Source organism: Amborella trichopoda, chromosome 4, assembly GCF_054954075.1.
Source record: "Amborella trichopoda isolate Santa Cruz 75 chromosome 4, AtrichopodaSantaCruz75HAP2 v2.0, whole genome shotgun sequence".
Taxonomy (NCBI): Eukaryota; Viridiplantae; Streptophyta; class Magnoliopsida; order Amborellales; family Amborellaceae; genus Amborella; species Amborella trichopoda.
In genome coordinates, this window is record NC_142339.1 from 44,209,047 (window position 1) to 44,235,236 (window position 26,190).

The window sequence follows — 26,190 nt, forward strand, 5'->3', positions numbered from 1 at the left end:
AGAGCTAGTGCTTTCCTTGTTGTGGAGTCAGTATCACTAATGGAGACCGAGAAGCACAAGAGGGTACTACCATTATGGGCTGTAAAAATGCCTCCAATATTGGAAAGGCCTAGGTTGCTGAGAGATCAACCATCGAAGTTGAGCTTCTGATCGTGCAAATTGAGATGGAAGTCTGTGAAGGAGAAATGTTTGAAAGCCTTATGGTATTTGGCCCAGAAGGTGACCAGAGATCTAACCTTATTGGTCAATTTGTCGACGGGGAATACTTGACCCAAAGATCCTATTGTTCTTTTCAATGCAGATCATCCTATTGTTCCTTTCAATCCAGAACAACCCTAAACCTCGGTGAAGTTTACCCATTATTTTCTCAGCACTCGTACATGTCTCATATTCTCTTGCATAGAAATCCACCATAGTAGTTGGAATGTTTATGGATTCTTTGCCTCCCATGTGGCAAATGCATCTCTAGTAACTTTTGATGCATTGCTCACTGCTCGGATGATGGGCTTCGAGTAAGAAGTAGGATGAGTTGTTCATCATGCAAAACATATCCCACTTTCCTTCTCCATGCATGATAGTTTTGGTCATTAAAATGGTCTTCCTTAAAGAGTTTGGCTAGGATGGCCTTTGTGGTCATGTTTTATGATTTTTCTACACCTCAAATTTAATTTAAGACTCAAAATATAAATGAGGGTCTAAGAGGGCCGGCTCTGATACCACTTGTTGTAGATACCAGTCTCTTAAGTACAACTCTTTTAAAATTTGCATAAAAGACAATTATACACCTCAATTACACACAATTTTCTTCAAAATACAATTCTCTCATTGATACAAACTCTCTTACAACTCAATTACAGCAAGAAAAGGGGTTAAAAAAGACCTCATGACATCACCAAAGTCGTTTCCATTCGTTTAGACACAATGAGATTACATATATTGGTTACATTACTACAATTCAGGTTTGTAATCTTGATTTGAACTCTTTTAAAATTATTGTATTTTATTACCTCTACTTGTTCAGAGTAAGTTATATTACTGAAATTAAGAATTCGAAACCATAATAAAGGCTCTTTAGGTATTTTTGGAAATATTTTAGAAAAATTACTTTCAGTGAATTAAAACAAAAAAGTGAACACTCTAATGTTATGTTAATTGTGATATTTTACCTTTTTAATGATTTTGCAAAAGGCATTCAGCCCATAATGTTTTCCAAAAAGATAAAGTGTTTGACACGCTGTGAGAAGACTGTGCTATTCTAGTTAATCAAATTTCTAGTGCAATATAAATACCCTGTCCAAAACTCAATAAAAAGAACAATGTGCCAAAACCTGGCAATCCAGATTGAGGACCAGCCTGAACTGAACTGGTTCTAGAAAGCTACTTGATCCCACCCCTTGATATTTTTTATTTTTTTAACTTATTTAATATTTGTTTAGGTACCCATAGGGATTGTCTACAAAGAGACTATTTATCTTTGGATGTGGTTTGTATAGAGCCTAGCCTCTAAACATTCAAATTAGAGCCTACCTTCAAATAATGTTGAGAAATGTGGTTTCAATACCGAAAATCTTTACGCTAGCCTTAAAATATATTTTTATCTTTATTTATAAAGTTTACGATCAAAAGATCTATGAAAACTTGAAAATCTTGAAAATTCACGGTCCAAAATGCATTACAAAATACGCTATTTCCAAAACTTGAAATCCATTTTTTTCTCATGTCTATGTATCTTGATGTCAAGATGATCAATTTGAGGATATTTGGGTATCAAAACAACCCCTTCTAGTGAAATTTTGGAGGTAGGCTCAAATTTGATTGTTTACAGCCTCGGCTCTATATAAACTTTTTCCTTTATCTTTAGACACGGTTAGCATTTGGCCGGCCCGCGTATTGTAAAAATGCATGTTTGGCATTAAATATATTTTTAAAATATAATTTGATCTTAGTTTGTAGAGAAAATATAATCTTTAATATGGAGATCATGAATATGAAGAATAAAATAAATTTTACAAATTAGAAATAATAATTATATTAAAAAAATATTTGAATCCATCTTTAAAATGGATGCTTTATACTTTTGGGCTGTATATTGTAGAAATGCGGTCCAACCAGCAAGAAGCAATTGTTTTTTATCTTTTGTACATAGAGGTCACAATTACCTTGTCCTTTAAATATCAAAATGGGTAGTTGTAAGAGTATTATTGAATAGGCACAAAATTTCAAAAAACAAATTCTCGAACTTTGGACTCTATGACTTACCTCAACCCATCCAATTCGACTTTTTGAGTAGGAATAATTGTGACCTCCATGTAAAAAAGATAAATAGTCTCTTTCCAACCAGAGCCCTTATGTTAGCTGTAGCTTTTTTTATAGGGAAATTGTTTGATAGGGTTGCAGCTCTATCAAAATAAGTAAAGCCTCACCTCATAACTTATTTAAAATTGTAATTCAAATGTTGAAAACCTTTATAGTGATCATCTTAGCTTAACATTGTGGTCATAAAGAATTAGTATTTCAAGCTCTAAAAATAATGTATATTGTAACAAATTATCTAGACAGTCTATTTCATCCTAAGTATTCATTGATCCGCACGGTTTATATATTTTTTGAAGTTCAAATTTTATTGTCAGTGTTGAAAATTGATTTTAGAGCCATCATAGAGATTCTGTTGCTGAAAGTGCTTTTTAGAGGATTTGAGATGGGATTTTATTTTGTTTTCATAAAGCCTAGGCTTTATAGAAGGGTGCAGTTGGCATACAGATGCCTCTGTAGGTGTAGAGGTAAATGTCCTTCAAATTTTATCATGGTAAATAATTTTGATGTAAAATGTTATTAGGATTATCTCAAAATCTATTTTTATATCTAATTATAAAATTTAAAATTAAAAAAATGGTTAAAATCAAGTAAATCTATAAACATATGAAAATATTGAAAATGGACAGTGTAGTTAATATGTTGTAAAATACACTATTTCTGAGACTTAAAGTCTTTTTATTTTTCATAGTCATACATCGCGATGTCGAGATGATCAATCAAAAGGTTTTTCAACATTAAAACCACCTTTTCTGATGGATTTTTGAGGGACATCCGTAGTTGTATATTATAAAGTAACATCCTTATATAAACTTTTTCCTTTATAGAAACTTCGATCTTTTGGGAAAAGTTTACATAGAGCCAATGCTCTAAACAATTAAATTCGAGCCTACCTCAAAAATTTCACTAGAAGAGGTTGTTTTGATGTTCAAATATCATTAAATTGATCATCTCGACATCAAGATTCATGGACATGAAAAAAAATGGATTTCAAGTTTTGGAAATATTGTATTTTGTAACGTATTTTTGGACCTTCAATTTTCAAGATTTTCAAATTTTCATATATCTTTCGATTTACACTAATTTTAAAGCTTTAAACTTAATAAATAAAAATAAAAATATATTTTAGAGCTATTAAAAATATTTTTAGTATAAAAACCACATTTGTGGACACTACTACTTGAAGGTGGGCTCTAATATAATTGTTTAGAACAGTGTTTTAAAAAACGCCGAGTCAAACCGGACTCTCCCGATTTGACTCGAAAATCGCAAAAGTGGATCGTATCGGCTAAAAAATTGGAAATCGTCCGGTTCTAGAGAGAGCCGGACGATTTTGTACAGTGATTCGCCGATTCACTGTACGGAATCGGCGAGTCCGAACAGTGAATCGGCGAGTCCCGTACGGAATTTTTTTTTTTTTTTTGGTAATCCATGATAGATTTTTTTGTAATACTTGATCGATTTTTTTGTAATCCATGATCGAATTGTTTTGTTTTTTTGTAATCCATGATCGAATTTTTTGTTTTTTTGTAACCCATGATAGAATTTTTTGTAATCCATGATCGAATTTTTTGTAATCCATGATCGAAATGTTTGCTGTTTTTTCTTGTAATCCATGATCGAATTTTTTGTTTTTTGTTTTTTTTTTTGTAACCCATGATAGAATTTTTTGTAATCCATGATCGAATGTTTTGTAATACATGATCGAAATGTTTGTTTTTTTTTTGTAATCCATGATCGAAATGTTTGTTTTTTTTTTTGTAATCCATGATTGAATTTTTTGTTTTTTGCTTTTTTTGTAACCCATGATAGAGTTTTTTGTAATCCATGATTGAATTTTTTGTAATCCATGATCGAATTGTTTTTTTCTTTTCTTGTAATCCACGATTGAAATTTTTGTTTTTTTTTGTTTGTTTTTTTTTGTAATCCATGATCGAATTTTATGTAATCCATGATCAAATTTTATGTAATCCATGATCGAATTTTTTGTAATCCATGATTGAATTTTTTGAAAATTTGAAATTTTTTTTTTTAATCCATGATCGAATTTTTTTTTGTAATCCATGATAAAATTTTTGGAAAATTTGTGATTTTTTTTTTTTAATCCATGATCGAATTTTTTTTGTAATCCATGATAGAATTTTTTGAAAATTTGTGATTTTTTTTTTTAATCCATGATCGATTTTTTTGAAAATTTGTTAATTTTTTTTTTTAATCCATATTATTCAAAGAGAAAATGAGAGAGATGATGATTCTGAGGCCACCCTATCCCAGCCATATTATTCACATATCGAGTCCCAACAGCAACAGTGTAGGGATGAGCACGACAGTGCAAGTGAGCATGAAGGATGGACAATCTTCGGGAATTTTAGATTGGGAACACAATAAAACACTAACACTCAGGGATTTGGGAATAGTCAGACGCCTGCTAATATCGATGATTCGTTTTTAGATCGAATCAATGAATTGTTAAACGAATTCAATCAATGGCACCAGCGTGACCAAGAAGAGCAATAACGTCATCTATCATTTTATTTTTAGATCATATGTTACTAATTTTATGCTTTATTGTAGTCCATGTATGTTGATATACTTATTCCATGATAATTATATGTTTATCATTTTGTGTGATGTAAATTAAATGCTGAATGGCGGTTCATGCAGGGAAAGAACATATCAATATTCGCATATTCATTCAAAAACATGAAAATTTTTAATGGAGTACCCTCATTTCTTATTGAATTCCTAAAAAAAAATATTTATAATGAATTTTAATAATTTTTTCAGATTTTTTTTAAGCTTTATTCTGACCGATTCCTTTGATTTTCGATCCGAATCGCCGATTCATCGATCAGGATCGATTTTTTAGAAACCCGATCCGGATCACCGATCCGTTTTTTAAACCATTGGTTTAGAACATAGGCTCTATACAAACCGCACCCGGTATGTATTACCAATTCGGACGGATCCATAGCGGTGATTTAATGGAAATTTGTGCGATGGACAATCCTTCCACTCATCCAAATTCTCTCCCTCTCTACTTCCACAGTGAGAAATCACCATGCCCCCTCGACTTCCTCTCTCACTGCTCCTCCTCATTCTATCTCTCCCCCTCCTCCCCTCTTTCTCTCTCCACAACCCAGTCTCGCGCTTCCGCCACTACCTCTCCATCAACACCGCCCACCCCGACCCTGACTACGCCTCGGCCGCCTCTTTCCTCACCTCCCAAGCCCTTTCCCTCTCTCTCCTCACCAAGACCCTCTATTTCGCCCCCAATAAGCCCCTCCTCCTCTTCACATGGCTTGGCTCCAATCCCTCTCTTGCCTCTGTTGTCTTCAACTCTCACATGGACACTGTTCCTGCCGAGGCCGACAAGTGGGCTCACCCCCCCTTCTCCGCAACACGGGATGCTTACGGCAACATCTATGGCCGTGGTGCTCAGGACGACAAGTGTGTTGGCATGCAGTACCTCGAGGCCGTGAGGAGGCCAAAGGCCAAATCCTATACACCAATTCGCACCATGCACATCTCTTTTGTCCCTGATGAGGAGATTGGGGGCTATGATGGGTCCATGAAGTTTGTTGAATCAGAAGAGTTTAAGAGTTTGAATGTCGGGTTTGTTTTGGATGAAGGTGGCGTGTCGGAAAATGATCGGTACAGGGTGTTTTATGCTGATAGGGCTCCACTCTCTGTGATTTTGAGGGCGGTGGGGATGCCTGGGCACGGGTCGAGGATGTATGAAATGGGGCAATGGAGAATTTGATGAAGAGCATGGAGGTTGTGCGCGGCTTCAGGGAGGCGCAGTTTGATATGGTGAGAGCGGAGCTTTCAGTTGAGTCGGAGGTAGTTTCGGTGAGCCCAGTTTATGTGAAGGCAGGGACGCGCACACCCACTGTGAGTGATTGTTCCCCATGTGTCTTTTCTATAGTGACATTCCACTTCAATGTGTTGATTGCCCCATGAAAAATGTCTTGCTAAACAAATCTAAATTGAACTCAAATTATGTGTCATCGAGGTGATGTGCAGGCCCATGCCTCAGAGACTAAAACTATTTCACTACAAACAGAGAACATTGATAGTACTTTGCCTCAATAATCTATTTGAAACCATTTCCTTGTTTCCTGCTCTTCTAGGAAATCCTTGGTGCTAGAATAAGATAAATCAGAATTGCCTTAAATGAACTTGCAAGCAGTGAGGGCGCCTCTTATCTCTCAAATCCTGCTCATGTGCCTGTTAAATGCCTTCTAAAGATAAGGTCCATTAGAGGAGTAAATGCAAAATAAATTTGGGTGTCTCATAGAGACCTCCTCACATCCATCTGATGTGAACTCTAATTCCTAATGGCTGAGAAAGCAGCAATAGCTGATATAGTCCATAGGATCATAGGTCTCTTCACCGTGTATGCCATTGCAGTAGCAGATTCTTCAAGGGTTTGAGTATAAAGTGCAACAATTTTATTCCTAGCCTGTTTTCATCAAGCTTGGAAAGCCACCTTGAAGTATGCGGAGGAATTTCTTATATGAAGGGGATGAAATAAAAGGTTAGGATGCAATGGAAATGTGAGGGAAAACGCAATGTGAGAAAATATATGACTGCTTTGCTGATTGGGATGCTCGTGAGGTTTTGAATATGCTCAAGATAAGATGGTGGAAAAGGTCTAGCTTTGTGCCAACAGTGGCCTTGGGATTCAAATGCTAATGAGAGGGTGTCAAAAGGATTTAGAAATGTTTAGGATGAAATTTTTTGGTTGCTATAGGATGTGTCATGACCCCAGCTTGGTGCATGTGTGCTGGTCCAGTGCAGGGCTAGAAAACCTCCCTTGACAAACCACTCGACTAGCAACTTAGCGCTCTGCCCGCACAGTGTGCACCTTTGCCACTTTGTCGCAAACAACGTCTACTCATAGCAATCCATTCTATAGTCCTAATAGCTTGACCGGTGGGCTATGATGAGCAAGGCAAGTGCACACCATTGTGCAAGGGAGCATGAGGCTGCACACCACATGGTGGCACAACTCAATGGTGGGCTGAGCGAGGGACTAAGGCACCGGGGATGGGCAAGCCTGAAGTTTGAATTCGAATTCAGACTGATCGACGACGTAGCTGAAACGGCCAAGAGGTGGGCCACTAGAAAGAGGGACGCGGTTGTGGCACTTGACCAGGCTGTCCAACTAGGTGGCCTCACCCCAGGTGTGGCTTGAGGGTGGCTGCTGATCAGGAGGCGTATTGTAACTGCTCAAGACGTGGGCTGCCTAGCTAGCTGCCAGGTGCCCTTGACCAGGTCACGTACATTGGCTGTATATACGCGGCCTAGACCCCTGGTGGGCATCGGTGGTAGTACACATATAACTGTACAGCCTTAATAAAGTGGTTTACGGCCCTTTGATCCACTGTCTTGCTTTGTGTGTGAGTTGTGCGTGTGTGTACTTACTTGGTGCACTAGAGCTAGGATGAACTTGACCCTTGGTTGCTGGGCTAAGAGTCAAGGCTGCACAGTGCTAAGCGAAACAATTGGCCCCATGAAAGGTGATATCAAAGCCTCGATTTCACAATTAGCTCAGAGCATTGCGCTGATGTTGAATCACAGTCCCTCAAGAGGGAGCTTAAGGAACAGGTCCTACTAGGGAATGTTGCTTGGACGGCTAGAGAGGCCTTACAAAAACTCAAACACAACCATAGTGCGTAAGTATGTCAAGTAATTCTCGAGTTTGATGCTTAACATAAAAAATATGATGGAAGAGGATAAGTTATTCAACTTCATGGTAGGCTACAGCCTTGGGTCTAGGCCAAGTTGAAGAGGACGGAGTGAAAGACCTCCCAGCTGCAGTGGCTGCTGCAGAGTCCCTGATGGACTATAAATTAGATGCTTCATCGGAGGTTCTCTGCAAGGCAAAGGAAGGGGGAAGAAAGGAAATTGGGACCCCAAACAACAACGAGGTGGGCGACCCAAGTGGAATTCCTCTGGCAAATCAGGAGCCAAGAAGGATTTCTTTGGACACTTCATTTGTAAAGGCTCCCATAAAGCCAAGGGTTGCCCTCAAAAGCAGTCCTTTAGTGCAGTTCAGGTGGTAGAAGAAGGAGAAAGAGGAAGTCGTTCAAGCAACTCCCCTTCAGCTTCACACAATACAAAAGGTGGGAAAAGAGACCCTACAAATGGTGGCCTGATGTATGTTAGGATCACTCTAAATGGGAAGGACATGAGAGCAATGGCGGACACAGGCACCACCCATAACTTTGTGGTTGATCAAGAGATTGCACGACTAGGCCTCAAGTTGGGTGGGGACACCAGCAGGATGAAAACGGTGAATTCTGCATCCCAGTTAGTTGTCGGGACTGCTTGTGATGTCCTGGTGAATGTGGGAACCTGGAGCAGGCACATCGTGCTTCTTGTAGTGGCTTTGGATGGCTTTGATGTCAACCTTGGGTGGAGTTCTTGGCACTAGCGAAGCCTGCAGTGGTGCGACACCCAAATGTGGTGACCATCCTTGATGAATCGTACCCCTGCATAGTCCCGATTGAGCGTAAGGGAAAAGGCAAGATGTTGTCTGCTCTATAAGTGAAGGTAGGGCTACAGTAGGGCCAGCCTGTGTACTTTGCCACCTTATTGCTCAAAGATCCCAAAGGAGTCCTGGTGCCCCCTGTAGTTGCGGAGTTGCAGAAGGAATACGCATATGTGATTCCCTCGGAACTCTCCAAGTTCCTTCCTTATGGAGAGCTATGGACCACCAGATCAAGCTTGAGGCATGTGCTCAACTCCCAATTTGTGCCCCATACCGGATGGCCCCCACAAAGTTGGCTGAACTACAAAAGTAGCTAGATGAGCTACTGAATGTTGGAATGATCCAGCCATCCAAGTCCTCCTTCGGTGCCCCAATCTGTTTCAAAAGAAGCAAGACGGATCCCTGTGAACGTGTGTGGATTAACGTGCCTTGAAAAAGCTGACGGTGAAGAAACATTACCCACTGCACCTCAATGGTGATCTCCGACCAGTTATCTAAGGCCAAGGTCTTCAGCAAGTTGGATTGTGTTCGGGCTATTGGCAGGTTTGCATAGCAGAGGGTGATGAAGAGAAACCAACTTGTGCAACCCGTTATGGTTCATTTGAATTGCTTGTAATTTTGTTTGGGGTGGCTAATGCCCCGACAACTTTTAATGAGTTCAGTATATTGATGTGTTTGTGATCATGTACTTGGATGATATCGTTGTATACAGCCAAAACCTCGATGACCATGTTCGACATTTGAGGTTGGTGCTAGAGCAATTAAGGGTTCAATTGTACCTAAAGCTAGAAAAGTGTGTATTCACCCAAGAGGAGGTCATGTTCCTCGGGCACAGAGTGGGTTATAGGGTGATCAAGATGGATGATCAGAAGGTGTAGGTCATCCCAGAACGGTCGCAACCTAAGAAAATTGTGAGCTATGCTCCTTTTTAGGGCTAGCTAACTACTACCGATGGTTTATTGAAGGTTACTCAAAGAAGATGGTGGTCTTCACCAGACTTCTAAAGAAGCTGCTCAAGTGGGAATGGACAGGAAATTGCTAGGAGGCCTTTCAAAAGTTAAAGAGGTTAGTCACCAGCAAACCAATGCTGTGCCTCAATGATTTTGATCGACCCTTCGAAGTATAGATGCATTGAGCCATGCAATTGGAGGAGTCTTGATGCAGGAGAGACACCTAGTTGCCTTTGAGAGCGGAAAGCTCAATGAGACCAAACAAAGATATTCAGTTTATGAGAAAGAGATGACGGCAGTAGTGCATTTTTTTGGGAAGCAAGCTTGTGGTCCGCATTGATGACGTGGCCACAAGCTACTTTACCACTCAAAAGAAGTTGACACTGAAACAGGCCTGTTGGCAAGAATTTCTTGTAGAGAGTTTGAATTTGTCTTGTAATACAAACCAGACGAAGCCAACGTTGTAGCTCATGCCCTGAGAAGGAAGGCTGAGCATTTAGTTGTGGTTGCAACCATAGTTCAAGCAGAAGGGAGCTCCATGGATATATTTGTCAAGAGACTACAAACGACTCATTAACCAAGAAGTTGGTGTACGATGCCTAGGAGAGGCACACCAAGCGCTTTTGGCTAGAGGGTGGCATTCTCTATGCTAAAGGCAGACGCATGTATGTGCCTAATGGAGGAGAGCTGAAAAAGGAGCTGCTAAGAGAATGCCATAATGCACCAGCGCACCCGCAACCTTGGTTAGGAGATGACCCTAGCCCTCTTGTGCAGGAACTTCTATTGGCCTCATATGGAGCAGGATGTAGAACATTAACATTATGTCCAAACCTGCTTGGTGTGCCAGCAAGAGAAGACGGATCGATAAAAGCAAGCTAGGTTGCTCAAGCCTGTTCCTGTCCGTAATGGCCCATGATTGAGCTTCTCGATGGACTTCATTGATGGCTTACCTAAGGTGAACGGAATGTCCCACATTATGGTCATGGCTGATCGTTCTCCAAGTATGGAACTTTTATCACGGCTCTCGACCATTGCACTGTAGATGCAGCAGTGAAGCTATGCTTGACCCACTTAGTGAAGATGTGCAGAATACCTGAAGACATTGTGAGTTGTTCGGGATGCTCAGGCTATTGGGAGATTTTATGGTCATTTGTTCAAGCTGATGGGGACCAAGCTCAATTTCTCACCAGCAACGATCCTCAAACTGATGGACAGACTGAGAGGGTGAATGTTGTGTTAGAGAAGTATTTTTGGCACACTGTGACTGCAACCAGCATAAATGGGGTCAATTTACTAGACATGGCTCAGTTTTGCTACAATCTCCGTAAGAATTCATCGACTGAGAAGAGTCCATTCGAGTTAGCTATCAGTTGACAGCCCCTAGTGCCACACGATGTGGCCCTGTAGCAAGCTCATGCCTGATGCCCCGTAACATTAAGGTTGGCTAAAGCTCATGAGGAACAACTTGAGGAGGCATGTGAATGCCTTGATAGTGCAATCAAGCATATGAAGAAGTATGTGGACCAGGATCAGAGACATCTTGAGTTTGGAGTAGGGGATCATGTCTTGCTTAAACTCCCCCCTCAAATATGGAAGAAAATCAGTGCAAAGACTGCACACCAAGGGCTAATCCAGAGGTATGATTGTCCCTTAGAGGTGATCAAGTGTATAAGCAAGTTGGCCTATCGGTTGGCCCTACTTGACTGGATCAAGGTGTATCTGTTGTTCCACGTGAGCTTTTTGAAGCCCTATCACCAGGACAAAGACCCTGGGAGAGTGGGTTCAAGCTGTACGAGCATCGCCCAACCTGAGGACTCAGTTCAAGCATAAGATGGAGGCGATATTGGCTCGATGGGTGTTGAGCCAAAGCAAAAAGAGGCGGAGGGTGGAATTCTTGGTCAAATAGGACTTGCTTGAGGAAGAAGCCAGCTGGGCGACGGATGTGACACTCTGGGGGTATGAGGAACTGGTCTAATAGTTCTTGGCTAGTATCCCGAGGAGGACAAAGGGACCTATTGGTGGGGGAGGCTTGTCAGAACCCGAGGTTGGTGCATGTGTGTTGGTCAAGGGCAAGGCCAGAAAACCTCCCTTGACACAACACCCGACTAGCAGGCTAGCCCCATGGGCAGACAACATTGACCAATGCTACTTGGTCGCAAACAACGTCAACTCATGGCGATCCAGGTTTTTTGAGAGAGTGGTGTTAGCCTTAGGGCAACTAGTGGGTCGCGGCAGACAAGGCAAGTGCTCATCATGATGCATGGGAGCATGAGCCTACGCACCACATGGTGGCACAACTCGATGGTGGGTTGAGCGAGGGACCAAGGCAACTGGGTTAGGCAGGCACCAAGTTTGAATTCATATTCAAATTGACTGACTACGTGGTTGAAATGGCCAATAGGTGGGCCGCTAGAAAGAGGGAGATGGTTGGGGGACTTGACCAGGCTTAGGTGGCCTCACCCCAGGGTGTGGCTTGAGGATGGCTGCTGATCACGTGGGATGTTGTAACCGCTCAGGACGTGGGCTGCCTGGCTAGTAGCCAGGTGCCCTTTACCAGGCCATGTGCATTGGCTGGTCACTACATGTAATGTATTTGAATTTGAGTTGGTTGTAAATTGGGGTCTATATATATGTCTGGCCTAGATCCCTGGTGGGCATTTGTGGTAGTACATTGTAACAGTACATTGAATAAAGTGGGTTACAGCCCTTTGACCCGTTGTCTTGCATTGTATGTGTGTGGTGCATGTGTGAGTGGTTACAAGGTGCAGATAGAGATAAGCTGAACTTGACCCTTGGCTACTGGGCTAAGAGTCGAGGCTGCATGGTGCTAAGCAAAACAATTGGCCCCATGACAATATGTTCATCATTTACAAATGGCACAGTTTCAACAAATGTGACATTGTGAGGGATGAGCAAGTACATAGGTTGTGGATGAGTGGATCATAACATCTGTGGGCTTTTCATAAAGTGTATGTAAGATGAATATATTTTGAGGACTTACAGTGAATCTAGATACTTATGTACGGTGTGGGACAAGAAATACCACTCCAATATCTTGGCTCTAAGATAACAGGTACTGTCTAGTTAACTAGTTGGAACATCAATAATAGATACATTTTCTTGGAAGATAAAGGCATATGGTTTACCCAATGGGTTGTAATAAGGATATCTTGAACGTAGAAAATCTTTGCAAGAAAATATACTATTGAAGGAGCTATGTTTCCTTTCAGCTGTATTATTTTGCTGAGGCTTGTGGAGACAAGAACATTGGTGCATAAGATAATTTTGGAAGTAAATTGACTAGTTTTCTCATCTCGAGACTGGCATAAAAAAATTCATTTTTGCATCACATTGGGGTGTCATTTTCCAAGTGACGAGTTTTAGGTGGGCCCTCAAGATGTTTCGACAGGTTTACATTTATGTGAATGAAATATGTTTGCTTCATTTATTCTGCATCCTTTCCACCAACATGTATGCCATAGAAATACTACGTTACTGTTTCAACACCATCGTGAATTTTCTATTGATTTCCATGTTATAAGATATATGACCCTCTTTGAAGGAGAGAATGATTTGCAGGGCTTTGTCATGAACATGCAACCATCAGAAGCTGAAGCAGGGTATGATGTTCGCCTTCCACCTACAGCAGATGCAGAGGTTTTAAAGTGGAGGGTTGCCAATGAGTGGGCTCCGGCCACGAGGAACATGACATATGAGGTCTGAATTTTTCAGGTCATGCATTTATTTCATGTGCAAGTTTTTTTAGCTGTTTGGAGATCCAATGGCTGTTTTGTGATTAATTGTTAACACAGCTTTCTATCTCTATCCAGTAAATGAAAAATGTTCACTGGGTTTAAAAACTTAACGTTGACTCCACTCAAAGTTAAATCTTAGGGGGCGTGGTCAGTTAAGACAGGCTGCTCAGGTGATCCTCAGACGGTAAAATGGAAATTGAACCAGAGAATGGTTCGGTTGGACATATGAAAAGTTGATAACTGATTTGTTAGGGCTGGATTAGAAGTTATGAACTGTCACTTGACTTCACAACCAGGTCAACCATCTTCATAGTCAATAAATATGCCCAATTAAGAGACTGTTACAAACTGAACTGCAACAAGGTGACTTTAGAGTGTTTCTATTGTCAAGTTTTCAGTTATGCTGGTACTTTCTCTCCAACCATCTTCATAGTCAATAAATATGCCCAATTAAGAGACTGTTACAAACTGAACTGCAACAAGGTGACTTTAGATTGTTTCTATTATCAAGTTTTTAGTTATGCTGGTACTTTCTCTCTGTGTGTGTGTGTGTGTTAAGTCCTGAGCTTAGCAGCTGAACCCCGGAAACTAATAGTCTTTTCCTCTCCAGTTTTCTCTTTAAAGGATTTTATAAAGATTAAGATGACATCTTACCTTTGTTACAGATTATTGAGAAAGGGCCACTTCGGGACATTAATGGGCGCCCTTTGATGACTGCAACAAATGAATCCAACCCTTGGTGGTTGGTTCTTAGGCAAGCTATCCTCTCAACTGGGGGAATACTTTCCAAGCCTGAAATCTTGGGATCAACAACTGATACCCGATTCATGAGAAAGATGGATATACCTGCCCTTGGGTTTTCACCTGTTATAAACACGCCAAGACTGCTTCATGCTCATGATGAGGTCTTGTATTACTGTGATGGTTTTTTGGATTTGTTCCTTTCTGGTACTTTTGTTGTTACTCTCTCATGCAGAATTTACTAAGAAGATTCTAGCCATAGCAGAAAGAAATATATACAAGTTTCTAATGAGCTTCTCTCTATCTCTCTCACAGTAGTACCAGAATATTCAGTTTTGTATCTAGACTTCATAAAATAGCTTTATAACAGTCTGCTATGTTTGATCCTAAACTATTTTTTTATTATTTTAAGTTCATTTTATTCTTTTTATTCTCGACAAAGAGAATAAAAAGACTTGCCAAGTTGCAAGTTGCTCAATTTTGGCTCAAACAAATTCTCATTGCAAGTTCGAGTATTTAAAATCTGATTGGAGTATAATTCTGCTTCATGTTGCAGTTTCTAAATGAGGATATGTACATGAAGGGTATTGAGGTATATGAAACTGTGATAAGTTCTCTGAGTTCCTTCACTGGAGATTTAAGTTCATGAGCTCCTTTGCTATTGTCTATTGATGTTAAGGAGGAGCCACATGGTCATTATGAATCCGAGAATATTTTTCAATTATTCAGATATCATCTCCCTCTTTGCTGCAACATAAGTGGCCCGTTCTATTATTTTGTGACCGTGGAGCTGAGTCCTGAAAATCATGGCCCTATCATGCGTAGAATGCCAAGAAAAGAAGAGTTGAATAAATCATATTTGCCAAGTATCAACTTGTCTCTAGAGGCTTATTCTTGATGATTGGTTACCTCAAGAGTTCCGAAGATGCTTTCATTATCAAGTTGTCAAAGCATTATGCTATTATACTCTCTGCTGTTTAGGTTTCTAGTTCTTTGTTTTATTCTCTTGAACTATAAAATCTCACTTGCGCAAAATCGTGTTGGTGTTTTTGCCCATACTGGTTTGCCTGTTGAGCTGTATTTACTTTTGAACTGTATATAAATGTGTACTGGCATGACACTTAAGCTGGTCTATGAACTGTATATCTAGTTTCTTTTGAGGGCATTTTTTTCTCATTCATGATGTAAATCTGTTCATGGGCCTAGAGTTGAGTCATTTTAATTGCATGTTTTTTTTTTCTGTAAGTGGTTTAATCTCTCATGTATTCTTAAAGAAATCTGTCTCCTCTCCTCTCTCCCTCAAATTTCCCACAAATCCCGCCTTTCTTATAACAACAGGGCTAGTTACAACCACGGTTCTCGAATAATACGGCCTTCAATTATAACTTCCTATAACCGCATTCATTGTGCTAAACATTTCCACAATTTCTTTTTCTTTAAGTGCCTAACATTTAGAGTCCTTGCTCCCCAAACACATGCAGGAGAATGTGCTCTGCTTGAAAATGTTCTTAACAAAGCATACTCTCTTGCCAATTAGGTGCAATGAGCAATGAGTTTATTTCGTTGAATTTGCACAATGTCCACACCTGCCATGGAAGCACAAATTCAGGGAGTCGTACCCTTGTCAAATGGGCAAGAGGAGCTCAACCTCCTATGTCAGTTGTAGGGTTTGGTTTTATGAAATTGTTAGATGTGACTAAGCCCATGATGCAAACATAAAACTATGAAAATCACAATTGTGAGGAACACAACACTATCAAAACACTCTTCCGAATTAGACCACACATTTCCTTTATTCTCTCTACCCTTGTGTTGTTTTTTAAAATCTTTGATGTAGCTTCAGTAAAAATCCACTTTCAATTAACGAATAGGCATAGGCTGGCTATTTATAATGAACGTATACGTCAATATGATTTGACCAGGGTGCATGCTGATATTGTTTCAATCAGCATAAAACTTATAAGACTTAGAGTTCTTAGATTGGAAACATGAAAGGTGAGCTTTTAGTGTGTATCTAGACATGTGAGACAATTCTAGTGGCTTGAAAACAATATTACATTATTGATTGTACTTGTAATTATAACCTATCAAGTACAAGTTTAGCTAGTCCGTGACATTATTTTTGGCTCAATCTCAACCTCTACACATAAATTATATGTGTAAAGGCACGTAACAAACTTAAATTCCCTTACTGTCGGCTTGTCCCTTTCTCTGCTATTAGCTCTATGGCTTGTCCCTTTCTTTGATTGTTCATTTCAGGAGAAAGTTCCATCGAAGAAGGTCATTAATGGATAAAAACCTCTATGAATAAATGGCGTTCACTTTCCTTCCTTAATATCAACATATGTATGGGACCTTATATCCAACACAAATGGATAGTTCTTTATTTATCTGGAAGTAAATATGTATTGTATTTGAAGTCTTGTACCATATTGGCTCTTTGTTCCTCGAGGAGTGAGTATATATTTCTTGAAACTTTAGTTGGCACAAAATGCAGAGCAAATTTGCCTCTACAAAATTTTCCACATGAGAAAACATTGTCGCATTACATTATGAATTCCTTCCACATTATGAAACTAATTTTTAATTTCATGGCTATCGATAAATATTCTAAAATTTGAGAAAAATAAAAAGAATCGGTAATGTCATGGATTCTCGTAACATTATTTCTTACCTCAACAGATCATTATTTTCATTACGCACAAAATAATTAATGGTCATTGGTTTCAAGGAGTGGATTTTTCTATTAAAACGTTTATTTATTGCAAACTATTTTCAGTTACATATTGGGCATGGAACCCAAGACTGAAAGTTTTAACCCATCCACTTTGCAAGTAAAATTTCATATTAATGCTTTAAGTGTACATTTTCCTAAGTAATGAAAACCATTTTATGAGTATATGTATTATTAGGCTGGGGTGTGATCGATTCAACTCAAAAGTTTGGGAAATTAAAGCTTACAACCGGAAAAACTCTTGAAATCACTCTTTCGCAGAACAAACAGGTGAAATGCGCTGGATATCATTCTACTAGACTACATCATGATATGGTCCGTTGCCAGCAGTGTAATCATGATCAGATTACCCATTAAATTGAGGAAAATTGTTTGATGTGGGCTGGACCGTATTTCTACATATACAGTCCAGAAAGTGTAATGCGTCCATCTTAAAGATGGATGTAAGTAGGTGTTCCATCTAAAAACAATGGAAACTAATAGTCCAAATGTTCTCTTACTAGAATTGTTATTTCTAGCTTTTAAAATTTATTTATTTTTTCATATTCATGATCTCCATGTTAGAGGTTACATGTCCTTAAAAATTAGGTCCTAAAATCCATCTCAAAATTAAATTTATTAAGAGGCTCGCATTTCTGCATATGCTGGCTTGGCTGTATAGAAACCAAGTCCTTAAATTGATGAGGGATTTGGTTTAGTCAATATTAGTTAGTCAGACAGCTAATCAAACTAAATAGGGTTGAGGCCCATGTGGTTAGCGTGGCAGGGCCTCAACATATTGTCCCTAAAAGGCAAAAAATAATAAAAAAGACATGGTTTCTACGAGCCTTCAGACTCACATGTAGAAATGCTTGCCCCTTAATAATTCATTTTTGAAAATAGATTTTGATCCTAATTTGTAGGGAATATATAATCTTTAACATGAAGATTATTAATATGTAAAAATAAATAATTTTTAAAAACTAGAAATGATATTTTTTGGAGAAATTATTTGAACTATTGATTTTATGTTTTCTTTGGATGAATATTATTTATGGGGACCCGGTTTTGGTGGACGGTGTAGATCTCCAAGCCCGCATAGTAACAGGTGTGGGCTTGGACACACCAAAGAAGCCCGCATAGTAACAGGTGTGAAATCTGATAGCTAGAGTGTGTCACAAAGTTCAAGAATTTTTTTTTAAAACTTTGAGCTTAGTCAATGGAATAAATTCAACTACCCAATTTCACATTCAATGGTCAAGATTAATTGTGACCACTTGTGCCAAAGGTAAATAGTCTCATTGTATATTTTTCTATAAAAAAAATAGTTAAAAAATATAGAATCTAATGCAAAAATAAATTGATCAACTTTATGTAGCTAGTCAAATTCATGAAAATTGAACAATCTGACAAACCAAAACTGGTCAAACATTAATTTTGATTTCAAACGATGATACAACCAACTAATCCAATCCAGCCTCGATAATTGGGGTCGCAACGCTACTGGAAAGTTTTGGAACACTTGCTATTTCACAAAAAAAAAGGCTAGGCTATATTATGGATAAAAAGCAAAAGAAAAAGGAAAACAAAAAAGAGAAGTTGAAGCTAGATTCCTATTGTCCAAAAATATTTGTCATCATTTTAGGGGCCTACTTTAAAAATGTTATAATCAATATCCCTTAGTTTAGTTGAGAAACTAATTTAGAATATCTTTCTTTTATTTTTATTTTTGAAGCACATCATAAGTTGGGATGTTAAGTCACCAAGCCCAATTAAGTAGAATATTAAAAAAATGAAAATGGTTAGATCTCAAACGCCAAACGAGACGTTTAGTTTGGAGCATCAATCAATGTGCCGAGCAAAGCATCAAGTTTCTTGAGATGCTCCTCCTCCTTAATGACGCAACCCACATGTGTGAGATGCTTCTTGTCATTTTGAGCTTGACTTTAAAAACAAAAGGACTAGGTCTCTATGCGGCTGAGCCCGTATACGTAGAAACGCAGGCCTCTTAATAAATTTTTTTTTTGTGATGGATTTTAAAACTTACTTTTTAAGGACTTGTAAACTGGAGATTATAAATATGAATAAATAAATAAATTTAAAAAACTAAAAATAATAATTCTAATAAAAAAATATTTGGACCGTTAGTTTTTATTATTTTTAGATGGAACTCCAACTTGCATCCATATTTAAGATGGATGCTTTACACTTCCTGGACTGCATATGTAGAAATGCAGTCCAGCCTGCATGAAACAATTTTCTAAAAGGAAAAAGTGTGTTCTAAAAGGCTAAAATAAACTCAAGGACCTTTCAAGAAAGGAAAATTGTGGGGCGTCCAAGCCCGCACCTGATATTATGCAGGCTTGGAGATTTACACCATCCACCAAAATTAGGTCCCGTAAATAATAGTCTTTCAAAGAAAAAGTAAAATCAATATTTCAAATATTTTCTCCAAAACATATCATTTGTAGTTTTTAAAATTTATTTATTTTCACACATTAATAAAAATCTCCATGTTAAAGATTGCATAGTCCCTAAAAATTAGGATCGAATTTTATTTCAAAAATAAATTATTAAGACGCCCATATTTCTACGTGTGAGTCCATGGACTCATAGAAACCGTGTTCTTTAAGAAAGGAAAAACATATGATATTTGCTTTTTTAAGATTTTAGACATTTTGTGGTTTTATGTTTGTTTTTGAATTGTGGTTTAGGAGGTCATAATTACTTACAACCAACCGATATTGAAATTATGTTACAAATTTCGAGAATTGTTTTTTAAAACTTTAAACTCCGTTAATAATATAAATGTAGCTATCTAATTTCACACCTCATGGTCAAGATTAATTGTGATCACCTTGTATACAAAAAGGTAGTTTTTGACCTGTTTTTCCCAGTGTTTCTCTTTGATTTTTTGGACGCCATTTCTGCACCTAACCTTCCAAGGGGAAACGTCATTTCTGCACCTAACCATCCAAGGGGAAACGTCGCTCTCATTTTCCTACTCCCCCTTTTCAAGCAAAATGTTTAACTTCGAATGCAAAAAGGAAGTATGGGGGTTGAAGCTCTTATTTAAGTAGGGGGTCAATGGATCAGGACCCGACCCAGGACCTGTTGGGTACACAGATCGGATATAGGTTTAACATTTGGACCAGACGAGTAGGGTTCGGGCCCAAAACTTGGACCCAAACACTATATGAGTCCAATTTGACCCGACCTATACCCGTAAACTATTAGAGATAAAATACTTTACTTTAAGCCATATTCATTTGGGTGTATTAAGGATCGTATATAATTAGAACTAGTAGTCATCTTTAACTATTAAACGACAAATCACACGAATTGAAATCTAAACATGGGTAATTGTGACTTTGTTGCCAATAATACAGGTATACAATGGTAAAAAAAAAAGCAAAAAAAAAAAAAACAAAGCTCATAACGAGGGTTACAATAGACCCGAAACCTGACAGGTACAGGTATGGGTCCAACTTTGTGACTCGATGATGCCTGTGTAGCATGAGCATCTTAGCGATGTAATGGTATCTTAGTGATACAATGGTTTCTTTGTGATTGGACTTTCGTGATTCGCCTTTGTGATTTCACCCATTGGGATATTATATCTTTTGAAAAAAATGGGTTACGTGAGACGTGTTTTAATATCTCTCTCAATACCTGTAATTCCTCTCTCCTCAAATTTTCAAAAGTATCTTAATCAAGGGATGACCCACCCAAAAGCCTTGAAAAGTCACCATAATCCAATCCTTAGTTTCTCTTTCTAACCTAACTCAATATCCTCGAAGTGCTTTTTGTGCGAGGCTAATTTCCAGCAAGCTTTTCTTGCAACTTTGAGTCGATTTTCATGCTCCTTCGGTGAGAATGTTCCTTTCTTTCCCATTTTCAATTTATATGTATCAATACAAAAAATACTCCAAAAAGGAAGCATATACTTGGGCATATTGTTGTAGTTTGGGAATCAATTTAGAAGTTATTCGCATGCTTAATTTGTTATTATTACGTGTATAACAGTAATGCATGCCATATGTTTGTTGGAATTTATAAGTGATTCTACCTAGATAGATCTCAAAGCGCATTTTGGTTGCTAAATTTTTTGTTAGTAGTAGCCTTTCCATATAGATCCTAGCCAAAACAAAAAACAAAAAATAAGTCATAATTTAAGAAATATTTTGGTTTTTGAAATTTTGCTCATCACATTTTTGGGACTTAAAAGTAGTGGCTTATAACTACAATCTTACATGACATGAATTTTTGAACTCAGAAAGTAGTGGATTAAGACTTAATCAAACACCTTGTTCGCCTGAGGTAGAGATAGAGAGGAAAAAAAAGAAAAAACAACCGAGAAGCAAAAATCGTGACAAATTATGCTAAAGCATAAAAGAAGTGGTCTCAAAAGGAATAGAGCAGAGAGAGAAACATGGTAAGGTTTTCATGGGTTAACATTTGTGTTTAAATTCGGGAAATTTGGCCGAAACCCAAGAAAATTTCATAATGCTGAGTTAAAGGTGATAGAGCAGAGATAGAAACTAGGTAGGGTTTTAGCAAGCGACAATGTCTTTTTTACCAGAGACGTGGATTCTGTTAATAGTGAGGTACGTGGGAAAGGTGAAAAGTGAAAATAGATGAGAAGAAAGAAGAAAAAAATGTGAAACACTTAGAGCCAACACTAGCTTTAAAGGTCCTACAGATTAGTCAGGTTCGTTTTGGCATTTGTATGATATTTTTAGTTTTCCTTCAGCTTTTTAACGTACGGCCACCTTTTTGTTTTTTTTGTTTAACATCAAAATTTTGTGTCATTTTATTATGTTTGATGTTATTTTTTCTTAAAATTAAGAGGAACAACCTTCCAGCTCGTAGCATTTGTTTTTCTCCAAGTATGTCCGGTAATAACAATAGTTGACATGTGATAAAATCCCACACACCCCTTAAATACATTGCGGTTAAATTAAAAAAAGGATCTACTCCTGTAGTAGTATAATATAAGGGATTATATATTATAAGACGATTTACCTTTTGTACTGACAGGTCACAATTACTTACAACTATCTGATGTTAAATTTAATAGCTTGGGTGTGTCACAAAGTTCGAAAAAATTTATTTTGAACTTTGAGCTTAGTCAATCAAATAAATACAGCCTCCCAATTTCACATCCAATGGTCAAGATTAATTGTGACTATCTTGTATCAAAAGTAAATGATCTCTTTATATACTTTCTCATAATATAAAGTTTACTCGTTTAGTAAAAAAGCCTACTCATGAAGACTTTTTAAATTTAAAATTTTTGGAATAGCCTAATTACCACTAGATCATTATTTTCAAAAGTTAAAATTTGAAATTTGAGTTTTAGATCTCACCCTCTAAAAATTGGACAGTCTATTCAATCTTGAGACAATATTTTTTTTCAAGTGCGTAAAGAGCGCATTTAGAAATTGTTTTATTGAGATTAATCCACGGGTTGAAGATGTTATATCCCCAAAATTTGGGTTCTTTAAATTAATCCTAGGTACGGTTTCACTTGAGGGATCAATCCCAAAGGAGTATAATATCTTTTGCTCAGGTTGTGCAGGGGTTTAACAGGAAAGAAGCCAAGTGGCAATCATGCAAACGGGGCCATTAAAAAAAAAAAAAAAGACGTTGCTTTTTTTTTAATTACCAAAGAATTTATACTTCATCGAAAGTATATTGTTTATTTATTTCCTCATGTAAAACCATACCTAGGATTAATTTAAGGAGCCCAAATTTTGAAAATAATTCCTCTTCAACCCATAGATTAACCTTAATGGAAAAAAAAAAAAATCCTCATTGCATGCTCTTCACACTAATGTATCAAGATCATACAGAGACCATCCAATTTTTAGAGGGTGATATCTAAATGTTAGAAAACTCAAGTTTCAAATTTTAACTTTTAAAAATAATTAGTGATAATTTGGTGGTTCCAAAAATTTTAAATTGAAAAAGACTGTTTATCAAAGAAGTAAACTTATATTATACTCCCGCAGGAGTATGTCCCCGTTTTTTTAAACCACAACGTATTTAAGGAGTGCATGGAGTTTATCATGGTGTTATTATTACATGAGTTTATCATGGTGTTATTATCAAAGGGTAATGAAAGGACACAAAAGACGTGTGTATATAAAAAGGTCGTCTTACTTTGATGAATACAACCGAATTGTTTAAGGGCCAATCGATAGTTCAATATGCGGATCCTTTCCAATATATTGACTCAAGGATTTTGTCCACATGCAATGGAAAATTGAAAGTAATGCCTTATGTTTATTTATTATTATTTTTTGGTAAGACATTTTGATGAGAATGGAGTAAAAGATTTCACCATGGAGCTCGTCGATACTACCGTTAAAGTCTCGATTTATTCTCCAAAGGAATGGTTTAAAAAATGGATCGGTGACCCGGATCGGGCTTCCAAAAAACCGATCTGGATCGGCGAATCGACGATCCGAATCGAGAATCGGGTGAATCGCTCATAATAAAGCTTAAAAAAAATCCGAATAAATTATTAAAATTCATTATAAATATTTTTTTTTAGGAATTCAATAAAAAATAAAGGTACTCCATTAAGAATTTTCATGTTTTTGAATGAATATGCGAATATTGATATGTTCTTTCCCTGCATGAACCGTCATTCAGCATTTAATTTACATCATACAAAAGGATAAACATAGAATTATCATGGAATAAGTATATCAACATACATGGACTACAATAAAGCATAAAATTAGTAACATATGATCTAAAAATAAAATGATAGACGACGTTATTGTTCTTCTCGTTCACGCTGGTGCCATTGATTGAATTCGTTTAACAATTCATTGATTCGATCTAAAAACGAATCATCGATATTAGCAGGAGTTTGACTATTCCCAAATCCCTGAGTGTTAGTATTTTGTTGTGTTCCCAATCTAAAATCCCCGAAGATTGTCCTTCCTTCATGCTCACCTGCACTGTCGTGCTCATCCCTACACTGTTGCTGTTGGGACTCGATATGTGAATAATATGGTTGGGATAGGGTGGCCTCAGAATCATCATCTCTCTCATTTTCTCTTTGAATAATATGGATTAAAAAAAAAAAAAACAAATTTTTAAAAAAATCGATCATGGATTAAAAAAAAAAAATCACAAATTTTCAAAAAATTCTATCATGAATTACAAAAAAAAAATCGATCATGGATTAAAAAAAAAAAAAAAACATAAATTTTCAAAAAATTCAATCATGGATTACAAAAAATTCGATCATGGATTACATAAAATTCGATCATGGATTACAAAAAAAAAAAAACAAAAAATTCAATCGTGGATTACAAAAGAAAAAAAAAACAATTTGATCATGGATTGCAAAAAATTCAATCATGGATTACAAAAAACTCTATCATGGGTTACGAAAAAAACAAAAAACAAAAAATTCGATCATGGATTACAAAAAAAAAAACAAACATTTCGATCATGGATTACAAAAAAAAAACAAACATTTCGATCATGTATTACAAAACATTCGATCATGGATTACAAAAAATTCCATCATGGGTTACAAAAAAAAAAAAAAAACAAAAAATTCGATCATGGGTTACAAGAAAAAAAAACAAACATTTCGATCATGGATTGCAAAAAATTCGATCATGGATTACAAAAATTCTATCATGGGTTACAAAAAAAAAAAAAAACAAAAAATTCGATCATGGATTACAAAAAAAAAAAAAAAACAATTCGACCATATATTACAAAAAAATCGATCAAGTATTACAAAAAAATCTATCATGGATTACAAAAAAAAAAAAAAAAAAAAAAAAAAAAAAAAAAAAAAAAAAAAAAAAAAAAAAAATCCGTATGGGACTCGTCGATTTATTGTACGGACTCGCCGATTCCGTACAGTGAATCTGCGAGTCACTATACAGAATCGTCCGATTCGATCTAGAACCGGACAATTCCCGTCTTTTTCGTCGATTCGATCGGTCCATGGCGATTCCCGAATTTAACCGAGCAAGTCCGATTCGACTCGACGTTTTTTTAAACACCGCTCCAAAGTGATATGTCAAGGGAGATTTAGGTCCCTACCCTTTTGGTGAGAGACCATTATGCCTTGTTTACTTGTAATAGAAAACAAGCTTATAAAAATAGGTTCTCTTCAACTTTCGTGCAGTATTTTTGTCTTACTTGCCATTAAGAGCACATGTAAAGTTGGCTCTCATGATTTTCGTGTTTCCTTAATATGTTGTTTAGACCGTATTTAGTAGAAATCAAAGAAATGCAAATTTTCAGTTTGGATTGTTTGGAATATTTTTTTTATTGGAAATACAAATCCTTTTTTTCTCTCAAACTTTTGAGATACTTTCTCTATCGAAAGTTTTTTCTAAAAATTTAATACACTCTTTAAAATACTTAAAATTTGAAATAGTTTATATCTCTAAAAATTTTTAGATAGTTTCTCTCTTTCAAAATTTTATATACTTTCTCTCTAAAAGTTTGAGATACTTTCTCTCTTTAAAACTTAAAATTTGAGATAGTTTCTCTCTATGAAAATTGAGATAGTTTCTCTTTTTAAACAATTTCAGGTAGTTTATCTTTTTAAAATATAATATAGTTTCTCTTTCTAAAAAAATAGGTACTTTCCCACTCTAAAATTTGATATAGGTACTTTTTTTAAAATTTTAAGATGTTTTCTTTCTCTAAAACTTAAATTTTAACATAGTTTCTCTTTAAAACTTTCATGTAGTTTTTCTCTCTAAAGTTTTAATATACGAAACTCTCTAAAACTTAAAATTTGAGATATTTTCTCTATCTAAATTTTTTCAAATAGTTTCTCTCTCTAAAAAATTTAGGTATTTTTTCTATCTAAAATTTGATGTAGTTCTTCTTATAATTTTAAGATATTTTCTCGCTCTAAAACTTAAAATTTAAGAAAGTTTTTCTCTCTAAACTTTTCAAGTAGTTTTTTTTTAAAAAAATTTAATATATTCTCTCTCCAAAACTTAAAATTTGAAATAATTTCTCTTTAAATATTTGAAGTACTTTTTTCATCTAAAATTTGACATAGTTTCTCTTTCTTAAGTTTTAAAATATTTTCTCTCTTTAAAACTTAAAACTTGAGATTGTTTCTCTCTCCGATGAAACGGGACCAAACAATCAGGATATGCAAACAAGACCCTAGGCTGCTCATATGTCTCCCGATAAGAAATAAGGTCAATCATAATA

At 36.8% G+C, this 26,190-nt stretch overlaps 1 pseudogene across 1 annotated transcript; it reads left to right on the forward strand.

Moving 5' to 3' along the window:
* Nucleotides 1-4,435: 4,435 nt before the first annotated feature.
* Nucleotides 4,436-15,434, forward strand: LOC18435818 (uncharacterized; annotated as a pseudogene). Its single transcript, XR_016054546.1, has 4 exons — nt 4,436-6,207; nt 13,342-13,479; nt 14,183-14,422; nt 14,815-15,434. The product of XR_016054546.1 is annotated as an uncharacterized LOC18435818 (transcript).
* Nucleotides 15,435-26,190: the final 10,756 nt, after the last annotated feature.